Raw genomic sequence first — 13820 nt, forward strand, 5'->3', positions numbered from 1 at the left:
AGCATGAGTGCAGAAGCTACACGGCAGACATAAGAACCTATTTTGTCAAAAGAGAGAGTAGTCACAAGAACCTATTGCTCGCAAGGTGGTAACCAAAAAAAAAGGAGAGAGAGAAAAAAATAAAAAAGACAAAACAACAAGGGAGTCACACAAATTACATAGCTAAAAATGGAAGAATATCACAAGCAACTCCCAAAACGATCTTCAATAGCCACCAATACATTTTTGATGAGCTTATAGCTTACTATTCTTCTAGCTAAGTTAATGTAGAAATTTTTCCATGAGTACATATCCATACTCATGCACTAGAGGACATTTGCACCAGAGCCTCACCATCAACAACTTTCCAGGTACATCTCTAGATTAGGGGGCCATGGTGGGCACAAGCCTAGTCAATGGTACAACCCATCGCTTGGAATTTTTCTTCAAATTGAAAACCTCTCCAAACAAAAACTAGAGTCTTCACAACACATTGATCTCTAATCCTTAGTGAAGATGTCTATATTAGCCTCCCAAGTCGACGTGATTCTTTTATGGCTCACCAACAAGTGGAGTAGCAGCTCAATAAGAGTCTATTTGACTCATTTCATGTAATTCATATTTATCTGCTCCATAGAGTACTTAAATTATACATAAAAGCATAGAAAGCACATGGGAAGAAGCATGCAATAACACGTCCTACTTAACAACATTTGACAAAAATCTTGCCAAAAAAGGGACATCATCGAAGGCCAAATTTTGGTGGTGGAAAACATTTGGGCATATTAAATACATCCTTGTACTCATCCAATAACTTTTGCATACCCTTCTTGTTGACATCATTGTCATCATCCCTGCAAAGCTATAATACATATACATAACCCATCTTCTTGATCTCTCTGTTAAGTTGAGTGGCATTGATCTAGGTAAGCTTTGATGCATTGACTCCCATCAATGTAACACCCTATTGACCATGCATAAACCCCATAAAAACTTGCTTTAGATTCATAGTGAAGGATCCAAGACTTGAGAGCCCATCACAAACCAAGAACCATGTCGTTGGGTCCCATGTCAAGAACAAGTAAATCAGCTTTGCATGTGTAATCCTTTGATAGCTCCAAACTCACTTCATGACACATCATTGTACAGTCCATTGAAGCCCCATTTGCTACCTGAACTTCATGAAAAGTTGCCAAAGGTATGGGCTGTAATTTGAGACTGTATAATGACTTCTTATTCACAAAAATATGTGTACTTCCCCAAAACATGAGCCACTCATTGACATTGACCTTGAACCTCAAAGTGTTTTCACCCTTGCATCTGCCACCATAAGAATCTTGAGATAAGTGGCACAAGGTAGGCTTCATGCTTGCTTGATCAAAAGTACACATAGGCATCCCATTATCATACTCTTGCAAAGTCTCTTGCAATGTACCATCGGGGTCAAAAGGAAACTCCCCATCTAGTGTATCATCATCGCCCCCCTCCTCGATGAACTCTTTGTAATCACCAAAGGCCTCATTGTCTTCCTCATGTTTATCTTCAATGACCTCAGATAAGACCATATTAGTAGTGACATTTCTGAATTTGCAAGTCTTATTATGCTCCTTAGACCATATTAGTAGTGACATTTTTGAATTTGCAAGTCTTATTATGCTCCTTAGGCCACTTCTCACCACATTTATAGGAAAGGCCCTTGTTTTTCAACTCATTGATTTGGTCTTCCTTCATGAACTTGCTTTATGGACACCACCATTCGGTGGCTTTCCATCCCCACTCAAAGCTTTATAAGGAACCAAATCTGAAATTTGGCAAGGAACCACCACCATAGACGATAGGATACCTAGGAATGGTGGGAGTTGACAAGGCGTCCCTTGCAAACTTTCCAAACATTGATCAGTCCTACCTCCACTCTTTGTCAGCCCTCTATATGGATATTTGTCTTCATTGATCTTAGCATACATAATTGCTTCTTGGAGAGTAGAAGGCCTTTGTGCTCTTACATCCGCCCCAATGTTTGCTTTGAGACCCTTGATGTACTTTAGCATCTTGAACTTTTCACTAAATCCATCCACATGGAGAATGAGCTTCAAGAACTTTTGTTTATAGTTCTTGACCTTGCCAAAGCCTTGATCCAAGGCCTCCCATTCACCAATCAACTTGTGATTTCTCAACTTGGAAGTAAACATATTTTGCATTTCACCCTTAAAAGCACCCCATGTGGTGATCTCATACCCGTTGTCATGCAAGTGTCACCACCAAGTGTGCGCATACCCCTCCATGTGGAGTGAAGCAAAGTACACATTAGCATAAAAACTTCTTGGGTTCATTTCAAAGTACATATCCAACTTATCAACCCACTCATCATATTCTTCATTGCTTGATCCCTCCCTTTAAACTTTGAGAAGACCACTTTATCCTTTATACCCTTGAACTCATCATCATCCTCTTTGGCATTACCCATGCATGGCCTCATAGGTGGAACATCATGATCCCACGACCCAGCCACATGTGTAAAATCAAATGCTACACGCTTCCCTTTTGCATCATTGCATAACGTAGATGGACTATATGTAGGCAAACTCCCAAGAGAGAATGACTTTGGTGGCAAATTTTCCTTGCTACCCAATTGCACATACACATTGCCAACCGAATTCTTGCGTTGATTCATGAAGGCTTCAAGTTGTTGAGAAGGAATCAAGCCTTTGACTTGGTCCATCACATTTGCATCACGTTGTGTAGGTGACTTCTTCATTGGAGCTCATTTGCTTGTGGATGGATTCCCCTTTGAAAGCCACTAGTAAAGGATGCGTGATTTCGGTTCATGCTTTCAACCAAGGTGGCTTGATTCTTGTTCATGCTTTCAACTAAGTTCCCAAATTCATTAGCTTGTTGAACTTAACCATTGTTGATGGTTTGAAGGATTGCACGCATCATTTTAATCATTGATTACATTTCATTGTTCATCATCACAGCCACTAGCAAAGGATGCGTGATTTTGGTTCATGCTTTCAACCAAGGTGGCTTGATTCTTCTTCATGCTTTCAACTAAGTTCCCAAATGCATTAGTTTGTTGAACTTGACCATTGTTGATGGTTTCAAGGATTGCACGCATCATTTCAACCATTGATTGCATTTCATTGTTCATCACCGGAGCCACTTGTATACTCAGGTTAGCATGTCCACTTGCATTCACAACAGTATTAGTGGATGGCTCCCCAATAGCATACACCAATCCTTCATCAGCTTCAGTATTCTCTTCTGGCATGATCACATTATCCTCATTTGCCATATCTTCCAACTCTTCAAGTTTTGCCTCTTTTACTTTGTGGGATCTCCCTTTGGGCATGCTTGAAAATGGGAAATGGAAGTAGAAAGCTCAAAGCTTGTCGCACTTTGGATATTTTTGGTTTTATAGAGAGTCCGAGGTGTGTACTACCCAACTATGCAAAAATAATAAAATTCCAAGGTGCCCTAATATTCTCTATTTTAGGGTTTATGTAACACTGTTGAAAATCACTTTTTGGCCCTAAAACCTCAAATATTGGTCCAAATCTTGGTTTGTTTGACTTGTTGGAAAGTCATTTGTTAGCACTATCCATAGCCCAAAAAGTTTGACTAAAGTCAAAGTTCAGGTACACTTAGTTTTGACTTTTGTGGAAAAGTCAATTATGGCCTTTGACAAGTCAACGATGTCCAAATCAAGTGATCTTGGGTTTGTTAGGAAGCTAACGGCATGTGTTATCCAACCATATGCTCAAATGTGAAAATTAACTTCATGCTTTTTATGGGACCCATTTTTGTCCTTTGCAGTGAACCTTGCCAGTTGGACAAGCAAACGATATCAGAATTAGACACTTGAGGGTTCCAAATGTAGCCTTTGGAGAGTATTATGAAGCTATGCAAACACCTTGAAATTAGACAGAACCATTCCAGATTGAAATCAGCCCGAACCATTCCGGATTGAATTAGGGTTTTATGCTAGCAGTGCCCCCACCAATTGTTATCCAATCCTCCCAATTGCATTGGTGATGTCTTGGAGTCATCCAAAAGCACGTACAACACCAATTGGTATCCTTATGAACATCTAAGATCAACTCCAAGTGTCATGCATGTGTATTTTGTAAAAAAATTTGGCATCATCTCCTTTGTTTTTAGTGCGAGATCTTAATTTACCAAAGCATCAATTCAATCATAACATCATTGTTCCCAATCTCACAATCCAATGTACACACCAAATGTATCCCAAAAGTTGCCAATTCTTGCTATTGGTGATTACTTGGGCCCTATTTCCCAGATGCAATCCATGATACTTGATGCCAATTCAATGAAGCACATCGATGCTTGCAGATCTCCCGACCACCAAGCACTTCCCGTTGCCTTACCAAGGTTTAGAATCCGATGGCAACAAGGATGGGGGCCATGTCTTCACTTCCAATGTACCTAATCCCTCTCCGTATTGCTTTTCCAAGGTAATCACGATATGGAGATTTCAAGTTGCTCTCCCCCTTGGCCTCTTCTCCAGCACCAAGGGTACCCTCACACATTATAGATCATATGAATGATGTGTGAGTACAATGTATGTGGTAAGTGCAAGCTTCAAATACGTAAAGTGAAGCCACTTACAAATCGGGCATTTGCATGCCAATACAATCAATCCCATTACAAGAGTTTAGTGATGAGGTTCCATCAGGTTAAAACTTGCTCCATACATGGGTTTCACCATCATTGCCTCTTGCCAATAGGTCACACAAGACAATCCACTTTTAAGGAGATATAGATTCTTCAATCTCTTTCACCAATGTAGCCAAGAAGCCAATTGTAATGCATTAGCAACCTTCAACCACTCGTACTTAAAGCCCCATGCTTACCATAACTTGCATAGCCCCAAGAAAGATTTCTTGCAAATGCATTAGGGCATGACTAAACATGCTTTAGTGTGATGAGATTAAGTAGGATTGATCAAAATAATCATGCATTAGTGATCATAAGGCTAGGCTAGTGAGATGATTAGGCTTTAAGTTGATTTATGGATCTTAATCCATGCATGGAAGACCTCAATAACTCCTAAATTATCAAAGCCCCAATTATTGGACACCCTATTGACCTTATTCGGCAAGAAGTCAAGAAAATCAACTACTAATGGCAAGGAAGTCCATTAGAGGTGTTATGTGTGAGCAGCTATGAAGTCCAAAAAGAACTAAAACAAGCCGGTGCTTTGCGCTTTGCATGTATGGCATAGAACTCAAACAAATCATTTAAAATGTAGAACATTATGAGCGCACCATACGAGTTGCAGAGGCATACGACATATGCAATGGCCATTATTAATCTTCAATGCTTGAAGGAGCCCGATAGGGCATCCCCATAGCTCCATACACTTGAAAAACACCCTCCCAAAGCCTCTTCAAGCTGTAATCGGTGCCTCATGTTTTGCATGCATAGCATAAAACTCAAGCAAATCATGCAAAATGTCGAACATTATGAGCACCATACTGTAATAAAGTAGGAACTTTATTCAATAGGGTTAATAATGGGACAAGTCCATGTATAAAAGAGGGGACTTGGACCATGGTTGTAACTTTTGATGTTCATTTTTAGAAATTGAAACTCATGTTTCTTGGAGCTTATGGCTTCACACTTGGCTTATGGAAGGCTATTTCCATTCTCTTGGTGAGAGACTAAAATCACTTAGGCATCATGTTTACATGGTGATTTGCTCTTATTTTCATGCATTACATCCCTCCATTCCAATTGGTATCAGAGCTCTTGATTTTGGTCATGGGCATGCATGGGTTGTTGGGAAAATTTGCTTGAAAATTCGAGTTTCTTTCATTTTTTTCCTTATTTTCTTCTAATCCTTGAGTGATTCTTGACAAATCTTCTCTAATCATGCTTAATCTCATGGATATGGTGGGCATTTTATGGAAATTGCTTGAATTTTGAGGGATTTTGGCCAATTTTAGCATTTCTGGACCTAATTTGGGCTCCCTGGACCAAATATTTGAGGCGGGGTACAAAAATTGGGGGAAATTTGAATTAATCACTTGCTAATCTCTCTGTTAATCACGTTTATCATTTGTGCTTCCTCTCCAAGCTTTCCATAGCCATTACTCCCTTGATTCTTCCCGTTTTGCTCCCATTTCATAGGGCTTTTACTGATCTTGATGAGAGGAACACATAGAGCACTTTTTTTTTTACAAGTAATTTCTGAAATTTTTTTCCAAAATCGTTTTTCTACTGTGGAGATTTCCTGCAACCCTAGCCATGGATTCCTCAAGCAAACCTCAAGCAAATGACAAGAAATCTTGAAGGAATCGTTTACAAGCAAGGTATGAAGACATTATGTGAGTTTTGTTCATCAAATCGTGGAGAAAACGGCGATTTCCAGCGCAGCCTGATGGCGAAAATGCGCCGAATTCATGAGGAAATAGAGCTTGGTTAACATTGCTTAGCCTTCCATTGAGCATTGGCAAGCTTTCCCTCATGATTTGGTAGCCTTTTCATGTCATTTCCATGAGCATTGGTGATCTCCTTCATGGCTGCAAATCAGTGAGTAAGAGGGCCACGTTTTTCTCCAACATGAAGCATTCTTCAACATTTTCCACCATTGAAGCTCATGGGATGTCATCGTGTCAATGTGTTGTTGGATGTTGTTGATGTTGGAATTTGTTTGATGGATGGTGAACACTTGGAGTGAGGAGAATGAGCATGAGTTCATGCGTATTGATTCATGAGAAAATTGTAAATGGCATGAGTCATTCCATATACTTGTAAGTGATCTCTTCCATTACATTCACATCATTTTTGTACCTACACTCACCATTGCTACCACTTCAAGTTTTCTAGAATCTAGCAATGTGTGAGGGTACCTTGGCATTGGTTGGAGAGGCCAAGGGGAGAATGTCTTGAACTCTTTGTGCCGTGATTGCCTTGGAAAAGCGGTACAAAGAGGGATTAGGTACACGGAGTGAAGAAATGGCCTCAACCTTCACCTTGGAGGAAAACTTGGTGAAGGGGTGAGAAGGGCTTGGCTGGGAGATCGGCAAGCTTCAACGCGCGTCCTCAACAATCCTCACATCGACTTTATGGATGCATTTGGGCAATGGGGCCCCTATTCCATCATATTGTGTGGATGTTGCTAATGCCTTGATGGACAAAGATTGCATAAGAGCTTTCATGGCATTGTGGGATGCAAAGAGCATTGTATTTTGATTTCAGAAATTGCATTTTCAGTTGAGATTTGGCTCCATTTACAAAGGAGACTATGGCGAAATTTTTCCAAAATCTTGGCTATGCATGGCAATTGAGGTTGGTGAAACATTAATTGCAGACCTTGGGATGCAAAGGAAGTGCAAAAAGGTGCTAACAAAGGTGCGGGAACAAGCAAGGATCATTGGGGGCACAAAAGGGTCACTTGGGCAAGAAAATTGCAGATTTACAAAACCCTAATTCAGTCCCAAACCTTTTGGACTGAATTAAAGGTGATCATACGAGCTCTTAGTGCTTCCTTAGAGCTACCCAACGAGCCCTTAACCTTTCCGTTTCGATATCTCTTTGGGGTAGAAATTAGGGTTTTTGCAGAAACAGTAAACCCTAATTCAGTCATAGGGGTTTTAAGGTCTTCAAGATCTAATCACATAGGCTCGTAGTACTCATCGAGGGCTTCGATTTGAGCTAAGAAGTTTTGCATTCGGATATTTCTAGCTCAAGTTATGCTCAAAATACTATTTCAGCCTATAACCCTGTAAACCCTAAAACAGAGAATAGTAGCACTTCTCACCTCTTAAGGGTCTTTGTATAGTGGTCTAGTACACCTCATTAGCTCTCCAACAAGCTCTAGACCACTTCAATCGGACATCCCTACCTCAAGTTAGAGCCAAATCTTTGAAACCGATACTTTCCATGGGAACGAGGACAAGAGGGCGACCAAAGCATAACACCTTGACTCCCGACGAGGTAGAGGGAGAAGAAGCAATTATGGAGCAAGGAATCTTAGATGCTCCGGAAGATACTTGTGGGCATACTTCAAGGGAAGTGCATGAAGAAGTGAATGTTGGAAGTGCCCACAAGCCCACCCCACAAGCGTCACATACCATCCCCATCGATTCGATCATGCAAATGCTGATGCAAATGAATGCGAAGATGGACACGATGGCTACAAGGGTGGAGGTCAATGATAGACTTGATACTATGGCCACAAGGATGGAAGTCTTGGAAGAGAGGGTGGCTCGGCCAATGAGCCAACCTTCATTTGATAGTGGTCATGGTGTTTCACATGCAGGCAAGCAATATGGGACAGCTTTTGAAGGCCGTAGGGAAGGCAAGCTACCTATAGCACAAGAGGTTTCTCCCAAAGTAATGCATGAGCATGCCACCAAGAATGCTACTTTTGGATTCATGGCGGATGCACGGAGGCCCCTTGTCAAGGACATGTTTCATTCTTCTTTTCACTCGGGTCCATCTAATTCCAATATGCACATGATTGATGAAGAGGTGGTACTCGATTGGAACCAATTGTCCTTTGCCCAAAGACAAAGGGATGCTCATGAGAAGTGGATGGAGTTACCAAATGACATCAAGAGGGACTACAAAGACTGCGCAATTCATGGAATCGTATATGAAGATGCAAAGGTTCAAACCCTCTACCCAACATGACAACCCATCCTACACAGCTTCTAAGGATGTCAAAGACAAAGTCTCACTATCAAAGTTCAAAGGTGATGGATCATCTCCGCAAGAGTTGGAGGAGTGGGCTACTACGCTTGACACTTATTTCCAACTTTACCCAAAAAGTGAGCGTGATATGGTACAATTTGCTTCCTTACACCTTGAAGATTATGCACATCAATGGTGGAGGCACTTGGTCAAACAAGGGAACACGCCATCAACTTGGGAAGGATTGAAGCGGGAGATGAACTTGGCCTTCATTTCACCCCTAGTGCTTGACCGTTACCATGAAGAATGGTATGAACTTTCTCAAAAGGGGATGATGGTGAGAGATTATATCAAGAAATTTTTGAAGCTTTCAATGTACGTGGAAGGCTTGAGTGAAGACATGAAGATGAAAAAGTTTGTGCATGGGCTTGAACACTTCATCAAGGCGGATGTGTCGGCTCAAAGGCCTAGCTCTCTCAAAGAAGCTATGAGGTTAGCCGAACTCTATGAGCCAAAGTACAAGAGATCTCAGCCCATGACCTTCACCAAAGACACACTCAAACCAACCACTACTTTTTACAATTTTGGGAAAGGTCCTACCTCTACATTACCATCCTCTAATCCAAGAACTCCTACATCATTTGGGGGTGGACAGCCAAAGAATGGGATACATCAATTTGATGCCAAAAGGAGTAGTGACTTCATGAAGAAGAAGCCCTTTCAACCCTTCAAGAAGACTCAAAGAATGGATGATCCAAAGATTGAGGAGTTGAGAAGCAAAGGGCTATGTTTCAAGTGCAAAGAGAGGTGGTCACCCGGGCATGTGTGCAAATCAAAGAAGATTGTGGCCACTATGATCCTCATGGATGAGGAAGAGAACAAGGATGACTCTCATAACATTGAAGAATGGAAGGATTGCAATGAAGAAGCACATGAGGAGTCACTTGAAGACCATTCTTTCATCACGGAGGATGGTGAGTTTCCGTTTGATCCGGGAGGTAGAGTTAAGGAAAGCCTTGTGGATGGAGACATGCCTACAAATGCAGAAATTTCAGCTTGCATATGCTCTATCTCGCAAGAGTTGTTGGCGGGTTGCAAGAACCCAAGCACACTAAGGTTGGTGGGGACCATCAATGGGAGGGTTGCACATATTCTTGTGGATTCCGGGAGCACTCATAGCTTCATCAACTCTAAATCCATCAACTCTCTCAAACTCAACACAAAGAAGACACCTACAACGTTCCAAGTGCAAGTGGCAAATGGGGAAAGTGAGAAGACTAGCTTGGTTTGCCCTTCTACAAAAGTGGTTTTATCCTCTTCATACACTTGGGAAGGTGATTTGGTGGTTTTGGATATGGGTCCCATCGACATTATCATGGGGTGTGATTGGTTGGCTTCACTTGGTGACATTCACATGAACCTTCAACAAGGTTTCATGAGCTTTCTACATCATGGGCAACAAGTGGTACTTGCTGCAAATGCACCTAAGAAGCTCTCTTTGATCACTCCAAGGCGACTCAAGAAAGAGATTAAGGCTTTTGGCACTATCTATGTGTTACATGTTACCCAAGAGGGGATGGAAGGCAGTGGACAACACATAGATGAGGAAATGGCAACTCTTCTTAAGGAGTATGAAGATATTTTGCAAGTGCCAAAGAGTCTACCACCTAAGAGGGAGATTGACCATGCCATAGTACTTGAACCAAATGCAAAGGTTGTCAACAAGCCTCCTTACCGTTTGTCTAAGGTAGAAAGAGAGGAAGTGGCTAAGCAAGTGCAAGATTTGCTTGCTATGGGTCTTATTCAACCTTTACAATCTCCATTTGCATCTCCCGTTCTCTTGGTGAAGAAGAAGGATGGATCCTTTCGAATGTGCATTGATTATCGTGACTTGAACAAGGTCACAATCAAGAATAGGTATCCCATACCTCGCATTGATGATCTTCTTGATGAGCTCAAAGGGGCAAAGTTCTTCACCAAGATTGATTTGAGATCGGGATATCATCAAATAAGGATGAAGGAAGGTGATGAAGAGAAGACAGCATTTAGGACGGAAAGGGGATTGTTTCACTTCATGGTGATGCCCTTTGGTCTTACAAATGCTCCGGCCACTTTTCAAGCATTGATGAATCGGATATTGGCTCCCCTTCTTTTCAAGTTTGTGCTAGTGTTCTTCGATGACATCTTGATCTATAGCAAGAGCAAAGGGGAACATTTATGTCATGTGAAGCAAGTGTTTGAAGTGTTGAGGAAGCACAAGCTTTATGCAAAGGAGAGCAAATGCACATTCATGGTCAATGAAGTGGAATATCTTGGACACTTGGTGGGTGAGAATGGCATAAGGGCTGATCCTAAGAAAGTGGCATGTGTCAAAGAGTGGTCAACACCAAGCAATACAACTCAATTGAGAGGATTTTTGGGATTATCTTCTTTCTATAGAAGATTCATGCAACATTATGCATCCATTGCGGCACCTCTTACCGACTTGCTCAAGAGGGAGGCTTTCTTTTGGGATTCCATTGCCAACAAGAGCTTCAATGAGCTCAAGGAGTTGCTCACTTCAGCCCCTATACTTGTATGTCCGGATTTTGCAAAGACATTTTATGTGAGGGCGGATGCAAGTGGTAGAGGAATTGGGGCAGTTTTGTATCAAGAGCATGGAGTCATTGCATTTGAAAGTAGAAAGCTTACCGAAAAGGAGATGGGGCTTCATGTTTATGAGCAAGAGATGCTAGCCATACTTCATGCCATCAAGAAGTGGCATCACTATCTTTATGGTGCTCATTTCAAGGTGAGAAGTGATCATAGGGTGCTGAAATTTTTCCTCTCCCAACCAAATCTTTCTCCAAAGCAAAAGAGATGGCTGGCCACACTTCAAGGATATGATTTTGAGATATCCTACACACCCGGGAAGGACAATGTAGTGGCGGATGCATTGTCTAGAATGTGGGCATGCGCTACAACTTCAATCATGGAGGTATATAGTGAATGGATCAAGGGGATTCAAGAGGAATACCTCATCAATGAAGGTGCTGCTCATATTTATACCAAATTACAGCAAGGTGATGGTGGAGAGTTTCCTCATTACAAGCTTCACAATGGTCTCTTGTGGTACAAGAATAAGGTGTATTTGGTTCCTACCTCATTCTACATACCAAAGGTGCTTCATGAGATGCATTCTTCACCACTTTCGGGCCATCTTGGTGTACTCAAAACCTATGATAAAGTGAGCAAGAGTTTTTATTGGAAAGGTATATGGGGAGATGTGAAGAAGTTTGTGATGGAATGTGCTTCTTGTCAAAAGAATAAGGATAGCCATCAACTCCCAAGTGGTTTACTTCATCCATTACCTATTCTGGATGGTAAATGGACTCACATTTCTATGGACTTCATCACGGGTCTACCAAAGACAAAGCATGGATGGGATCAAATATTTGTGGTGATTGATAGGCTTACAAAATCAGCCCATTTCATTGCTTCAAAGACCACTTATGGAGCATCTCATATTGCCAAGCAATTTTTGGAACATGTATTCAAGATACATGGCTTGCCACTCAACATAGTTTGTGATCGAGATACCAAGTTCATGGGGACTTTTTGGAGGTCATTATTTGAGAGCTTGGGTACTCAAATCACTCCATCTACAGCCTATCACCCTCAAACGGATGGGCAAACGGAGTGCACAAACAAATGGCTTGAGGTGTACTTGAGGCACTATTGTCATGACATGCAAACATCTTGGGATGAGTGGCTTTATCTTGCTGAATTTTGCCATAATTCAAGCAAGCATTTGAGTATTGGCATGTCACCATTTGAGGCTCTCTATGGATATCAAGTACATGTGCCATCGACAGCCTTCCGTGAAGACAAAGTGGTCAATCCATTGGCAAAAGAAGAGTTGGAAAGAATGAGACAGCTTCTTCAACTTTGCAAGGACAATATGAAGAAGGCTCGAGATGTCATGAAGGCTAAGGCGGATGTTCATAGAAGGGATGTGGAGTTTCAAGAGGGTGATTATGTGCTATTGAAGCTTCCCAAGAGTCGGCATAACACTCTCAAAGGTGTAACCAACTCAAAATTGGCTCATAGGTATTATGGACCATACTTGATTATCAAGAGGGTTGGTGATTTGGCCTACAAGTTGGATTTGCCTTCTTCGACAAGGATCCATAATGTGTTTCATGTATCTAACCTTAAGAGGTTTATGGGATCTTTGCCTCAAGAGATGGAAGAGCTTCCACCCATGAATGAAGAAGGTGAGATCATTTATGAGCCGGAGAGGGTTATTGGCAAGAGGACAAGAGAGTTGAGGAATCGGAATATTGATGAATACCTTGTCAAATGGAAGCAATTACCCATGGATGAGGCTACTTGGCAATCATTGGAGTATGTCCAACAACATGGTTTACTTGTGGATGACTTTCCGTAACCAAGTGGTATGGTTTACTTGAGCAAATTGGGTAATATGAGGAGAAGTATACATGCTGTAATTTCTGGACAGCTTTGGGAAGGTCTACTATTGGGCCTATTTTTCTACTCCAACAAGCTTCATGGCGTATCCTAATGAAAGATTATGATGTGGGCTACATATGGCTGAGTGTACATATCATTTTCAGCCCAATATATGGAGTCTAAATGAAGGATTTTTAAGGGTCTTCATCGACTAGAAGGGCTGTCATAACAGTCCCACTCATACACTTTGGGCTTGAAGCTTTGTGGACTTGTACACATCCAAATTTTCATTGTATATGTGCCTTGGATGTACTTGAGAACTCTTAACCACTTCCCATCGATTACATTAGAGTCTCATACTTGGAGATTGTACATGTTATTGATTTTGAGGACAAAATCTTTGGGAAGGGATGGTTTGTAATAAAGTAGGAACTTTATTCAATAGGGTTAATAATGGGACAAGTCCATGTATAAAAGAGGGGACTTGGACCATGGTTGTAACTTTTGATGTTCATTTTTAGAAATTGAAACTCATGTTTCTTGGAGCTTATGGCTTCACACTTGGCTTATGGAAGGCTATTTCCATTCTCTTGGTGAGAGACTAAAATCACTTAGGCATCATGTTTACATGGTGATTTGCTCTTATTTTCATGCATTACATCCCTCCATTCCACATACGAGTTGTAGAGGCTTACGACATATGCAATGGCCATTATTAAGCTTCAATGAAG

The sequence above is a fragment of the Cibotium barometz genome, chromosome 33 (genome assembly GCF_041138505.1).
Source record: "Cibotium barometz isolate CiBa-2024 chromosome 33, ASM4113850v1, whole genome shotgun sequence".
Lineage (NCBI taxonomy): Eukaryota > Viridiplantae > Streptophyta > Polypodiopsida > Cyatheales > Cibotiaceae > Cibotium > Cibotium barometz.